The sequence below is a fragment of the Myxocyprinus asiaticus genome, chromosome 7 (assembly GCF_019703515.2).
Source record: "Myxocyprinus asiaticus isolate MX2 ecotype Aquarium Trade chromosome 7, UBuf_Myxa_2, whole genome shotgun sequence".
Lineage (NCBI taxonomy): Eukaryota > Metazoa > Chordata > Actinopteri > Cypriniformes > Catostomidae > Myxocyprinus > Myxocyprinus asiaticus.
Window position 1 is genome coordinate 40534123 of NC_059350.1, and position 13273 is coordinate 40547395.

The window sequence follows — 13273 nt, forward strand, 5'->3', positions numbered from 1 at the left end:
TGTTATGTGTGCATTTAAAGGAATAGTTCACCCATAAATCAAAATTCTGTTATTTACTCTTAAAAAAGTATTATTTAGCCAGCAGAGGTGGAAGGACCAGGGTACTGGATGGAACTAGTGTGTCCATGATGTTGGGTAGAGCCAGCGGATGAGTACAATGGGTGGGCATATGGGTGGGAATGGAATCTAGAACAATAAGCTCCATGTAAGCAGGCTCTGGGACAGATGGGGCTACAGGCTACTGGCTCTGGGACGGTCGAGGCTACAGGCTCTGGCTCTGGGACGGTCGAGGCTACAGGCTCTGGCTCTGGGACGGTCGAGGCTACAGGCTCTGGCTCTGGGACGGTCGAGGCTACAGGCTCTGGCTCTGGGACGGTCGAGGCTACAGGCTCTGGCTCTGGGACGGTCGAGGCTACAGGCTCTGGCTCTGGGACGGTCGAGGCTACAGGCTCTGGCTCTGGGACGGTCGAGGCTACAGGCTCTGGGACGGTCGAGGCTACAGGCTCTGGGACGGTCGAGGCTACAGGCTCTGGGACGGTCGAGGCTACAGGCTCTGGCTTTGGGACGGTCGAGGCTACAGGCTCTGGCTTTGGGATGGTCGAGGCTACAGGCTCTGGCTTTGGGATGGTCGAGGCTACAGGCTCTGGCTTTGGGATGGTCGAGGCTACAGGCTCTGGCTTTGGGATGGTCGAGGCTACAGGCTCTGGCTTTGGGATGGTCGAGGCTACAGGCTCTGGCTTTGGGATGGTCGAGGCTACAGGCTCTGGCTCTGGGATGGTCGAGGCTACAGGCTCTGGCTCTGGGATGGTCGAGGCTACAGGCTCTGGCTCGTTGACCGTGGCAGGCATGGGCGTTGGCTCGTTGACCGTGGCAGGCGCAGGCGCTGGTTGTGGCCCGGGGTTCCCACCATAATTCACAGCGTATGGGGGATCTACCACCGTGACTTGGTGAGGGTCTTCCTTGTGGGTCGGTAGAGGGGAGAGGAGATATAGGGACAGAGTGGCTCAGACATATTCTAAAAAGGGAAGATTCTCCACTTGCGGAAGGGCTGTGGGAAGTTTAAGCCCATTCCATAAATGGCACAGAGGTAGGGGTCCAAGGCAGTGGTGGAAGTGATGAGTTGGCAGAACTTGATGGTGTAATCCAGGAGAGGAAGGTCTTGTCAAAATAAAAGTGAACTGGTCAGCTGCATGACTCTTGTTGGTCTGGACGTGTAGGAGAGGAGGATTAGAGGGGTCGCTGGAGTATAAGGTGGAGAGGAATCGCAGAGAATCTGTATTCTTTGTTAGGTCAGTCCTTCTGTAATGCTGGGTTCTAGGGGTGGAAGAGAGGAGACGCAGGAGTAGATAATTTAAATCTTTTAATAACAATTGCTGGAGTGGAACAAACAATAAAGCTTAACATCATAACATAACTCAATGTAACACATCAAGGACTGACAATTGAATGAACAAAACTAGAGGGTATATATACACAAGGAACTAATGAGGGAAATGAAGGCAGGTGTGGATGATGATGAACAGATGGAAGTGATGAGGGCAGTAAACTATGGGAGATGTAGTCCGGGGGAAAACTTCAAAATAAGAGTCCTTGGAAAACATGAGGGAGACAGATTGTGACAATATCCTTTCTTAAATGCTGAGAACTTTCCTGACCATTATATAAAAAATAAAATGATTTTTATTTCTTTGATTATTTATCTTATTTATGTATACATCTGTGTTGGTTTATATGTATTTTTATGTGCATTTGTTTTTATTTTATTCCTTTACCTGTACTTCTTGTCTTTATGACTCAGTGACTGTATTCATTCATTGTTGGATCTGTGTAATTTTGTACTGTACTGTGTAATCTTATTGAACATATGACCTTCTGTTTTTCAATAAAAATATCCACTGTTTTAGCACAATGTGTGGACTTTTCAGATGACCCCCCCCCCCCCCCACCGTATGAAAAATTTCCAACTTATATCAATTTAAATTAACAATCTGGAACAATTTCGCCGTGTATCTTTATGATACAAATCGTATCCCGTATTGATTCGATATGGGATGCATCATTTCATATTTAAATACGGGTCAATCCCGTATTTTACGGGATGGGTGGCAACTCTACCTAGAGGTCTAAAACATTCTCATGAGCAAAGTGTGGATGCGGAAATTCGTGAGTTTTACGGGAGAAATTATAAATTAGGAGTACAGCGGAGGAGGGGTGGAAAACGGGAGAAACCTGGAAAATCGGGAGTGTTGGCACTAGATTAAAATAAATTTTCTTGTTTCTTTTTTATCTGTCAAAATGACGGATAACATTTGGAATTATCTGTCGATGTTTTAAAAATCGGTATGATGTAACAGATAATTATTGGTTAACGCAATCCCTGACATGTTTGTTAAAGTGATTTGTATGTTTGTGTAAAGTGATCGTTTGTGCCCCACCAGAAAAAAAGAGCATGTCACCACTGAAGAGGAATGTATATTTCATAAACTGAACCCCCCAACCCAAAACGTAGACCCAAATCTAACAATCAGTGGAGTAAAAATGCAACCTCCGAATTGTGCTCGTCGCTTATTATGTGATCACATTACTTTCTTTTTTTTTTTTTTTTTTTTTTTTTACATGGGAACTTAACCTGGGCCTCACATGCTGTTGCGCAACATGCTTTTGGTCACACTGCAAGGGAACGCAAATACACTTGAACCGATACAAAAATGTCTAATGGGAGATGCTGCTTGTCAATAGGTCGGCATAATGTGTCTGATCCTAGGGTACTGGAAGTCTCTGACACAACATGCCGACTTCCTGTGTGATCATGTTGAAAGGGCAACAGTAAGCCACAACTGACTCCAAAAACCTATTTTATCCGAATGAAATAGACTCGATTTGAATATTTTTGGGAGTAATAGAATGAATTACCCACTCCATACTATACTCAGACCTGTCTATATACCACAGCTGTGTACTGTATGCATCTCAGTTTTTACAATACCTAAATTATTAATCTTAGTTAATGAATGGGCAGGATCAGTGTTGATGCTTGGAGTGATTACTTTCTTTCAACACCAAGCCTTTTTGAGTCATTGGATAGCAAACTATGTGTATATGTGTGTGGGAGAGGTGCATTTAGTTGGTGTATGTGCTCCCCAGCCTAAAGACATAATAGTGGTAATCCTTTTATGAAGTGCTCAGATGGAGACTTTTTTTTCTCTCCGGGCTAATCTCCATCACCATGGCCAAATCATTAAACATAATAGTGTGAAACAGGGAGGGTTGGAGAGAGAGACAAACATCTGAAGGTCAAATCTATTTATGCAAAATATATGCATGCCTAAAACTAACACTTACAGACACACAACAGGTAAAGCAGCTAGAGGCATCAGCATTGGTTCTTTGGGTAAAAAACCATGCCTTTCTGAGACACATTTTATTTCTGCACTACTAGCATCACCATACGGAATTAAAAATATAATCCCTGTTTTCAAACTTATTCTAGAAAACTCCTTGCTGTGTCAAGCTGGAAAGGCCGCTCAGACAAACTGAGGAATGTTGTAATAGTGCCACAGAACCACAGTAAGGTTAAATAAACCTACAAACAACTTACTTATAGTTGACTTTACATATTAAGCTGGAATATGGGAGATAATTTTAGCATCAAAAAGCTATAAAGAACATCACAACTACTGTATAAAGAACATCACAGCCTATTACACATATTTAAATATGTCAATATGCACATATGAGTAGCTCTTGTGGTTGTATTTGTCTTTTCATTTATTTATTTTTTTAATCTGATGAAGCAGTGAATAATTACTTTTCACACCTCACCTTTGATGTGTGTGTTAATTTGCATTTGTCTAGGAAACATACTAATTGAGCATTTACAATTAAAGCCCTGCAACTTGACAAATATGCAGTTAATGGTCACTAAATACTGTGTGCACAAATATGTTTTTTTCTTCTTTTTCTGTGCAAATATTTTTGGTGAGATATTTCTTAATTAGCAGCAACCAACTAATGAAAGTACACAGTTCTGTGATTAATGGGACGATCACAGGACACTGACTTCACAGTCTGATATAATAAATCATCAGGAGCACAATAAGACTTCATTCATCACATGAAGTAGCAAGAATAAATCTAGATATTATCTGCAAAAGATAAGCGAGGGTGGAACAATTCTAATCTACCACTAATTTAATTCAGCAGAGCAATAGCTCAATATAGGGAAATATATTTCATTTAAGAAAATAAGTAAACAATATAGCTGCAAGCAGCAATACCGGGGTCAAGCCAATTATCAGCAGCATGAGCAGCGAAAGAAGCATCGTGACACATTTTATGTTAGAATTCTGATGAATGCTGTAGGAGTTAAAGATAAATAAATAAATAAATAAATAAATAAACATGTGTGTCCATTAAAGATAAATAAATAAATAAATAAATAAATAAATAAACATGTGTGTCCATGTTTCTCAAGATGCACTACTGTTCTATTTGCATGTACTAGTTCCACATTAAAATCTCTATCATCGGTAGAACAAAAGTGCTTGCTCTTTTGGCTATTAGTACATTGATAAAGAGCATTTACTCAAGGTTGTGCAGAGGGTGTTAAGTGCAACATTGTATACTATACATTGTTTTGTGTATTCTCAAGCACTTTGTAGGATTTTTTGGAAAAAATTCAGTCAGTCACAAAGTGGAAAGTCAGTTTTTACATCCATAGAGTTATATGCAATACATTTATAGACATCTATGCAATATTTAGTTTAATCCAATAATAAAAAAATAAATAATTTTTTTTGATTATTTCCATGACACTTGTATTTTTATTTATTTATTTTTTTTAATTGAAAAGAATAAAAAAAAATGTATTTGTTTAATTGATTGAAATATTTCAAGCAAGCACATTTAGCCATTGTTTACTACAGGGCATCCAGAATTCACAATGACCCCCCAGGGCAAGATCCTAAAATATTTTCATTTTACTAAGCAAATGCAACAGCCTTAATTCCTCTTTGGTATTTTATTTATTTGTTTATAAATTTGGTACTTTCAAATTTGTTTGTGAAACAATTCTAAACAACAAAAATCTGTTTGCTAATATTTTCAGGCATGGTCTGCAGATAATCATCAGATTTCAATTTCATGTTGATTGGACAAATGTTTTAGGAGTAATAGCAACAACAAAACATTTACATAAAATCAAATCATGGCCAACCATGGTATCATTGTTGTCTGCATGACCCACACAATCTAACAAGACCAGTCTCACAAAAATGCAAACATACAGCCTCAAGTCCATTTTGGTTTGCTCAATGTCAAATTTGTTGATGATTGGTCAATGGCTGCCATGTTTCACAATATATGCAACTGTCCTTATGATCAATGATGGCAGCTCCCACAAAGACACTGAATGCAGACACTGCATGCACATTTTTTAATTAATCGGACCAATGTTTCTATATATAGAGCCACTTTCATATTGTTCCCTGTTATAGTGCCACCAAATGGCCAAACCTTGCATCTTTTTCTGTGTGTTCTCAGGTTTAGACCTCATATAAGTGTGTCAAGTTTGGTGAAAATATCTCATTTCACTTAAGACTTATATCAATTTATGTAAAAATAGAGACCACTTTTAAAATGTATCAGCCTGTTGTTGGCATTTATGAGCAAAATTTTGCCATGTTCTCTTTTATTTTAAGAAATGTGCTAATGACGCTTCTTATTTTGGTGGTTTCGTTCTGATCGGATGAACGGCTTTGAAGCAATTCGCTAAAGTAGTTTTCGGCAACAGGCCATAAGTCGAACCATAGCAAATATGGTATCATTGCACTCAGCAAGTCCTCCGGAACTTAAAGAGACCAGTCCTGTGAAAGTAGACCAACGTCACTAAAAGTTATAAGCTCACAAAGTTACATAAATTCATTTTTCCACCACTAGGTGGAAACTTCTACTGGACCCAAACATCTCAGGCACCTTCAGGGCATGGTCCTGATGACACAAACAAAGTTTTGTAATGATACGCCAATGCGTTCATAAAATACAGCATTTTGCAACAAAATTCAAAATGGCCGATGCCCGTTTGACTCAGAATGTTTCACTGAATCTAAAGAAAGCAGTTTTATAATTTTTGGAGTTATAAGCCAAAATAGCCGTTTTTGCTATCTCCTGACCAGTAGGGGGCAGTGTGGCGAAACGCTGCAGGTGACCTCAAGGCATGATGGCGATGACACATACCAAGTTTTGTCACAATCCATCAAAGTGTTGCGGAGATACAGCATGTAGTCCATTTTGGCGTGCTCACTGTCAACTTCGTGAAGCCATTTCTCAGGATCGATTTCAAACAAAAATCAATGAAACAAATTGTAGGAGGAGTAGTGAAAAAACTTGTTTCCTTAAAATTCAAAATGGTGGAAAATCTAGTCGGGCGGAAATCGAAACCAAGGTATGTATTCAACTCGGCGTGAGCTCAGGAATCAGGGATAAAAATGTTGTCTTCCTGCCTCCTCCTCCACGTGACGCGTGACCTTACCAACGAGCTTACGTCATTCCTCTCATGAGTGCGCATCACAGAGATGTATGGAAGTGAACATTTGTAGTTCAAAAGTATATAAGTATTGTTTTGTTTCTAAAAATAATCAATTATTTGGATTCAGAAGAACTTTATTTGTCAACTGGAGTCGTGTGGATTATTTTGATGCACCCTAAATATGCATTTTGGACCATCAAAAAATGGAGTACATTCACTTGAATTGTTTAAAAGAGGAGGCCTGAAATGAAATCCTAAAAGTCTTAAATTCTGTTTTGATGAAGAAATAAACTCAGATACATCTTGGTTGGCCTGAGGGTGAGTAAATTATCAGCAAATTTTCCTTTTTGGGTGAACTATTCCTTTAATTTCATACATCTATAGTAAGTGAAGAAAAAAGTAATTGTTTGTTTGTGTGTATGTGTGTATGTGAGTCACAGTCAGACTGTTCCCTCCCTGTTGGCCCTGAGCCAAGTGTAGTGGCCCAGAGACTGGTCTTCTCATCTGGGTAAGTGCTGTGGGGCAGAACACCATGTGTGTCTGTGTATGTGTGTACATGTTTGTCCTACACTGTGGGGACCAAATGTCCCCACAAGGATAATAAAACCTGAGATCACCTACCTTGTGGGGCCCAGCCAGCAGTCCCCACGAGGGAAGTGGCTTAGTAAACATACTAAACGATGATTTATTTTTTATTTATTTTTTATTTTTTTGTAAAATGTAAAATGCAAAAAGGTTTCTGTGAGGGTTAGGTTTAGGGGTAGGGTTAGGGGATAGAAATTATCATTAGGTCTGTATAAAATCCATAGAATGCATGGAAGTCTATGGAGAGTCCCCACAATTATATAAAAACAAGTCTCTGTGTGTGTGTGTGTGTGTGTGTGTGTGTGTGTGTGTGTGTGTGTGTGTGTGTGTGCATCTCCAGGATTAACCAGGACAGACAGGTGTGATGTCTCCAGACCCATTGGGGTTGTCTGAGAGAAACCGTTCAATTCACCTGGAGCACTGTGACCTGATGTGTGTTTGTCCTATGCAATTTAAAGGGCCTGTGCATCTTTTGCTGAAATGTGTTTCTGTTTGAAGAGATTCCTTTCCTTATTTATTTAAGAATATAATCAAAGTTTGTGTGTGCAGTCTTCTCTGTAGTATGTCATCATGTCCTTGTGATCGTATATAGGAGTTTTACACCTTCTCTCTGTGGTAATAATCACCATTGTATGTAAGTGTAGGTTTGTTGTACAGGACTAAATGCCTCAACTCCAATTCTGATTTAACTTTTCTTTAACAGACACATTTATTTAACTGTCTTTGTGTTTTTGTGTGCAGGTTTGGGTGGCTGAGGAGGACATATTTTAGGTTACAAACTGGTAATTACAAGGGTATTGTGCTATAAATGTGGTTAATGAGGAAATTTCTAGTGTCCCCATAATTCAAATCACTTAAAAAAACATACTAAAAGATGTTTTTTTGATTATGTAAAAATGCAGAAAGTTTTTTGTAAGGGTTAGCTTTAGGGATAGGGTTAGGAGACATAATCTATAGTTCGTACAGTATATAAATAATAACGTCTATGGAGAGTCGTCATAAGAATAGCCGCACCAACATGTGTGTGTGTGTGTGTGTGTGTGTGTGTGTGTGTGTGTGTTCTTTCAAACAACCCCCTACCTCCTCGTGGTGCGGGACGGGCAACGCTGTCGTGGACAATGCTGTGGGGGGAGGTCCAATTCCGATTGGCCTTTCCCCTCATGGCGTTTGTAACCACAAAAGCGGCCAAATGGGGGCTCTGGATGGGTGCGAGGGGCTGGTAACCCCTCCATCTTCAATTAACTACCACTAAACTACGATGTAAAAAACTCATTAAGCTTGTGCCGGAGGCCCCGGGGGGACAGGCGTCTATAACGTCTCCTGGCCAAACCCCATTAGGCGGAGCCAGAAGACTGAATTCTTACCCTCAGGGCTCCTCAAGAAACAACAAAAAACCACTTTGGATGGCCACGTGGAATGTTAGAACGCTCACTGAGGAGGAGAGGCTGCCACTCCTCTGTCGGGAGCTGGACCGGTACCGCCTGGATCTCTGTGGTATTCAGGAGGTCCGGTGGAGTGGCTCTTCTTCTGAACAAACGAATGAAGGGGGCATGGGAGCATGGCAGTAAGGTGTGGGAAGCTGTAAGCCCCAGGATACTTTGGGCTCGCCTTCCAATCAGCCAGAGGCGAGGAGTGGTGGTCATGGTTGCTTATGCCCCCACTGAGGACGAACATCCATGGAGGGATGCAAGCAAGGCCGATGAGTCAGATGCCTTCTATGACCTCCTGTCACAGGTGCTATCTAATGTGGCCCCTCGGGATAGATTCATCTTGTTGGGTGACTTCAATGCCTGAGTTGGCCAGGGTGGCACCTGGTCCGGAGTGATTGGAAGGCATGGGCCAGATCAGCTCAATAACAACGGCAGGAGGCTGCTATATTTTTGTGCAGCCCATGGGCTTGTAATTACCAACACGCTGTTCCGGCATCGGCGCATCCACACTACATCATGGATGCATGCCGGGTCCAAGCAAGAACATCTGCTGGACTATATAGTGACAGAACAGCGGTTGCGGGTACATGTCCTTGACACCAGGACCTAGCGTGGAGCTGATCTGACCACTGACCATCGACTTGTCATCTGTAAGACGTGCCTGCCATTCTTCCACTCTGGTGGTGGGTGTACACCCAGGTCCCTATTCAAACACTTAGTGGCATGGTCTCAGCTAGCTGATGAAAATTGCAACCGAGAATTTCATCATTGCTTGTGGCTGGGTTTTGCATCTTCCCCCAATCCTCCAGATGTCGAGGGGAAATGGGCGATGTTTAGGACTGTGGCTCATACAGCTGCAATGGCTGCTTTGGGTACATGGTCCAGACCTCCCCGGAGACCCTGGCTGACAGAGGAGGTGTTAAAGCTGGCTGAGAAAAAGCAACAGGCCCACTCTCATCGGCTACAGCATCCCACATCGGAGAATGAGGAGGCTTACCGCAGCCTTCGCTCGGAGGTTCAGAGAGTCGTGAGGTGCTGCAAGGATGGGTGGTGGTCACGGGTTGCTGAGGAGATGGAGTCTGCCTCAGCGGCCCGTGATCACAAATCGCTCTTTAATTACATTAAAAAAGTAACCTGCAGCGCCACACCTATTACCATCATTAGGGAAAAGAACAGTGATCCAATCTTCGACCCCCAGGAACAGGTTTTCAGATTTGCTGAACATTTCTGTGAGGTCCTGGGGGAGGAGAAATCCCTCAACCAGGAAAACAACATGGGACAAAGTGGGGATGACACTGCCGAGGCTGCGGTGCCTCAAATATTGGAGGAAGAAGTCACCCCCTGTGAGTGGTTGGCTGAGGTGCCATCTGTTGAGGAAGTACTGAAGGCGATCCAGAGTCTGAGACCGGGAAAGGCAGAGAAGATCTCCCAGGCAGAATGCTGAGGGAGGGTGGCGTTTGTGCACAGACTGCCCTACATGACATCATATCAAAAGTCTGGACCACTGGACGGGTTCTGCAGGATTGGAAGGATGCCCTGGTGGTCCCCCCCTTTAAGAAAGGGGACCGCACAGACTGTAACAACTACAGGGGCAACTCACTCCTCAGTGTGCCAGGAAAGGTCCTGGCAAGGATTATTCAATATCGCCTTGCTAGGCTCGCTGAGGAGAGGCTTGCGGAGCCCCAGTGCGATTTCAGTGTAGGGCTTTACTGGTTGTTTAGATCAGTGTTACTATCAGAAATCATTAATAATTATTTCTTTAGTTATTAATTAAAATTTAATTTAATTAATTGAATCTAACTCATTAAAACTTCATATGGGGCTCCAGTAAATGTAGTGTGCTACGTTTAGGAGCGGGTTTGGTTATCAGCAATAATTAATAATTATCAAAGATAATTATTAATTATTAAAATCAATAGAACATTGATGAGAATCAATGTTAGCTTTTGTAATCCTTCAAATCAACAATTATCAAAGATAATCATCAATCATTAACATATATGATACATTAATTAAAATTAACACTAGCTTATTGATCCTTCAAAATCAACAATCGTCAAAGATAATTATCAATTATCAAAAATCAATAGAATATTAATAAGGATTAACATTGACGGGGCACCACCCTGGAATCAGGGACTAATAACCAGATAGTATAACAGTCTCAATATTAGATTGTTTTCTTAGGAAAATCGACATCCGAAGAATATCGATTTTCGGGGAAAAAAACAATGAATGAAGGCTTGAATCTGAGCACTGACATCCCGTCAGCATGACACAGGTGTATGCAAAACAAACCAAAACACTTCTCTTTGTAATATAACAAAGTTTATTTATGCAGTAATATCAATTAATAATTAATACAATGCAGTCAATAAACTTCCGACTTACAACTACAAACTAAACAGTTATATGATTAGATATGGAAACTAAAATAATCCTATAACACATAAGGTGTGTGTGTGAGAGTGTGTGTGTGTGTGTAATCAGGGACACGCACAAAATGGCGGAGGTGACTCTCGTGGAGAGTATGTCACGCGAGACTTCCAGCCAGGGAATTTGGCCACGAATGTGGGCGGAGAGAAATCAGTCAATGGTAGCTTAGGGACAAAGCTGAGCTTTACCACAAAGCTATCTACTAGCCAAAAATGTGTGCCAGAATGTTTGTGAGGGGTCGTGCGTGTGTGTGTGTATGTGTGTGTGGTTAGTACGAGAGAGAGAGAGAGAGAGAGAGATTAAGTGATGGCCCCAAAGCCGATTTCGCGATCGTGGGAGAGAAAGCAGTTGTTAGTTTATCACTCAGAGACGCAGTGGACGGCTCGTAAACCGTCCCGCATTCTTTGATTCTTTAATGGATAAACTCAGTTTGCCGGTCTCACCCGCGATGGCGGAAATGCACAACAGCCCAATGTGGTTGGACTACAATACAGCAAATCAAATTTGTGATAATTAATACCCTGAGTATTAATAATGAGCAGACATGGCGGTCCGTAAACTGTACAAGCAATAACCTTGATACACAAGAATAACACACTATAATATTCTATCTCTGCCCAGACGTAAACCTCTTACTTGAATCGCATGAGGATGCAGAATGTGTGTTCATCCATCCTTTAACTCAGACTCGGTTCCTCGAGGCTCGTGTGATGACGGGAGGCCGTTTCCTCACTCTGTCGGCGGGCGGTACGGCTGCTGATTCTCGGCGGGCTGGCGGAAAAATCAGCGACATTGACTTGATTGAAGAGGGAAGAGAAATCTTTTCACTTCTGCAGGCAAACAGATGAAGATGCGGATTGCTCGGTGGTCTCCTTCGGATCCGTTAGAGTGTTCGTTGGAACACAGAGTAATCTCAACTCGTCCAGCGAGATGGAGATTGTATGGCCACAGTTTCAAGTTGGACGTTACTTCCTTGTGCCACGAGGCTGCACCTGAGAGCAGTGATGAGCTGCGTCTACACACGGCGAGTAAAGTTGCTGGAAGCAAATCCCAGAAGCATTTCAGAGGTATTTCTACTCCTGATGATGTCATGATTGAGGTGCGTTCTGTCGTGTGCCTCATCCAATAGGAGTTGAGAGTTCGATCCTTTAGTGAGCAAGGCTTCATGGGATTTGTAGTCTGTTTTGGACTCCCTTTGTTTGATTTTGGCGCAGTTTTTATCAGTAAGATTTATGAGTTATGTGGGGGCCTGAGTTAGGTTTTACGGCTGTGTTAGGCCTGCCTTTGTCTTCTATCTGAATACATGAGGCCCAACATCAGGAAAGGGTGGTCCTGCACAGATGCCATATTTTCTGTCCGTCTGCTACAGCAGAGGTGTAGGGAATTCCAACAAGACCTACATCTCTGCTTTATTTACCTGGTCAAGGCCTATGATACCATCAGTAGGCCTGGGCTCTGGGTTGTTCTTCGTGCTTTTGGAGTCCCTGACCCTCTGCTCATGATCATTAAGGACCTTTATGATGGTGAACGGGCCTGGGTAAAACTACGTGGCCAGGAGTCAGAGCCATTACCTGTACACCTTGGGGTGCGACAGGGATGTCCTCTTGCTCCCACATTATTTAACATCTATTTTGACCATGTAGTTTGTGAAGCCTTCAATAGCTGTACCGGAGGAATTTCCATCTGGTACAGATACAATGGGTGGCTGATCGATGCCCGGGTGCGGTCAAGGGATGTCTCCCTATTGCTCAACCATGTTATGTATGCCGATGATCTGGTAATTGCTGCTCACTCAGAGTAGGAGTTGGGGGTGCTGCTGCTGAACCTGGAGCTTGCCACTAAGAGGTGGGGCCTTACCATCAGCCCCACCAAAACTAAGCACCTGCTTGGGTATTTTGTACCATCGGACACTCCACCCCCCAACTCCCAATTGGTGATAGATTAGTTGTGGAGAGAGTGGAGAGTTTCCCATACCTGGGCAGTGTGCTCATGACCGGCTCCGGTTTAGCAGCGGAGGTCTCACTCCGAATCAGTCGAGTGGCATTATCTTTTCATCGGTTGCATAATGCTGTGTGGAAGCTACCTGGTCTGTCTCTCTGCACGAAGCTTCAGGTCTTCTCGGCCACGGTTGTTCCCTCCCTTCTCAAACATTTAGGCTGACCTGCCTACGATCCATCCTGGGTTTAACCAGGCTGGATTGTGTGAGGAGCTCACAAATCTTTGAAAGATCTGGACAAAGTCCCATCGGTGAGCTCCTCCAGAAGGCAAGGCTGCGTTGGCTGGGCCATGTAGCCTG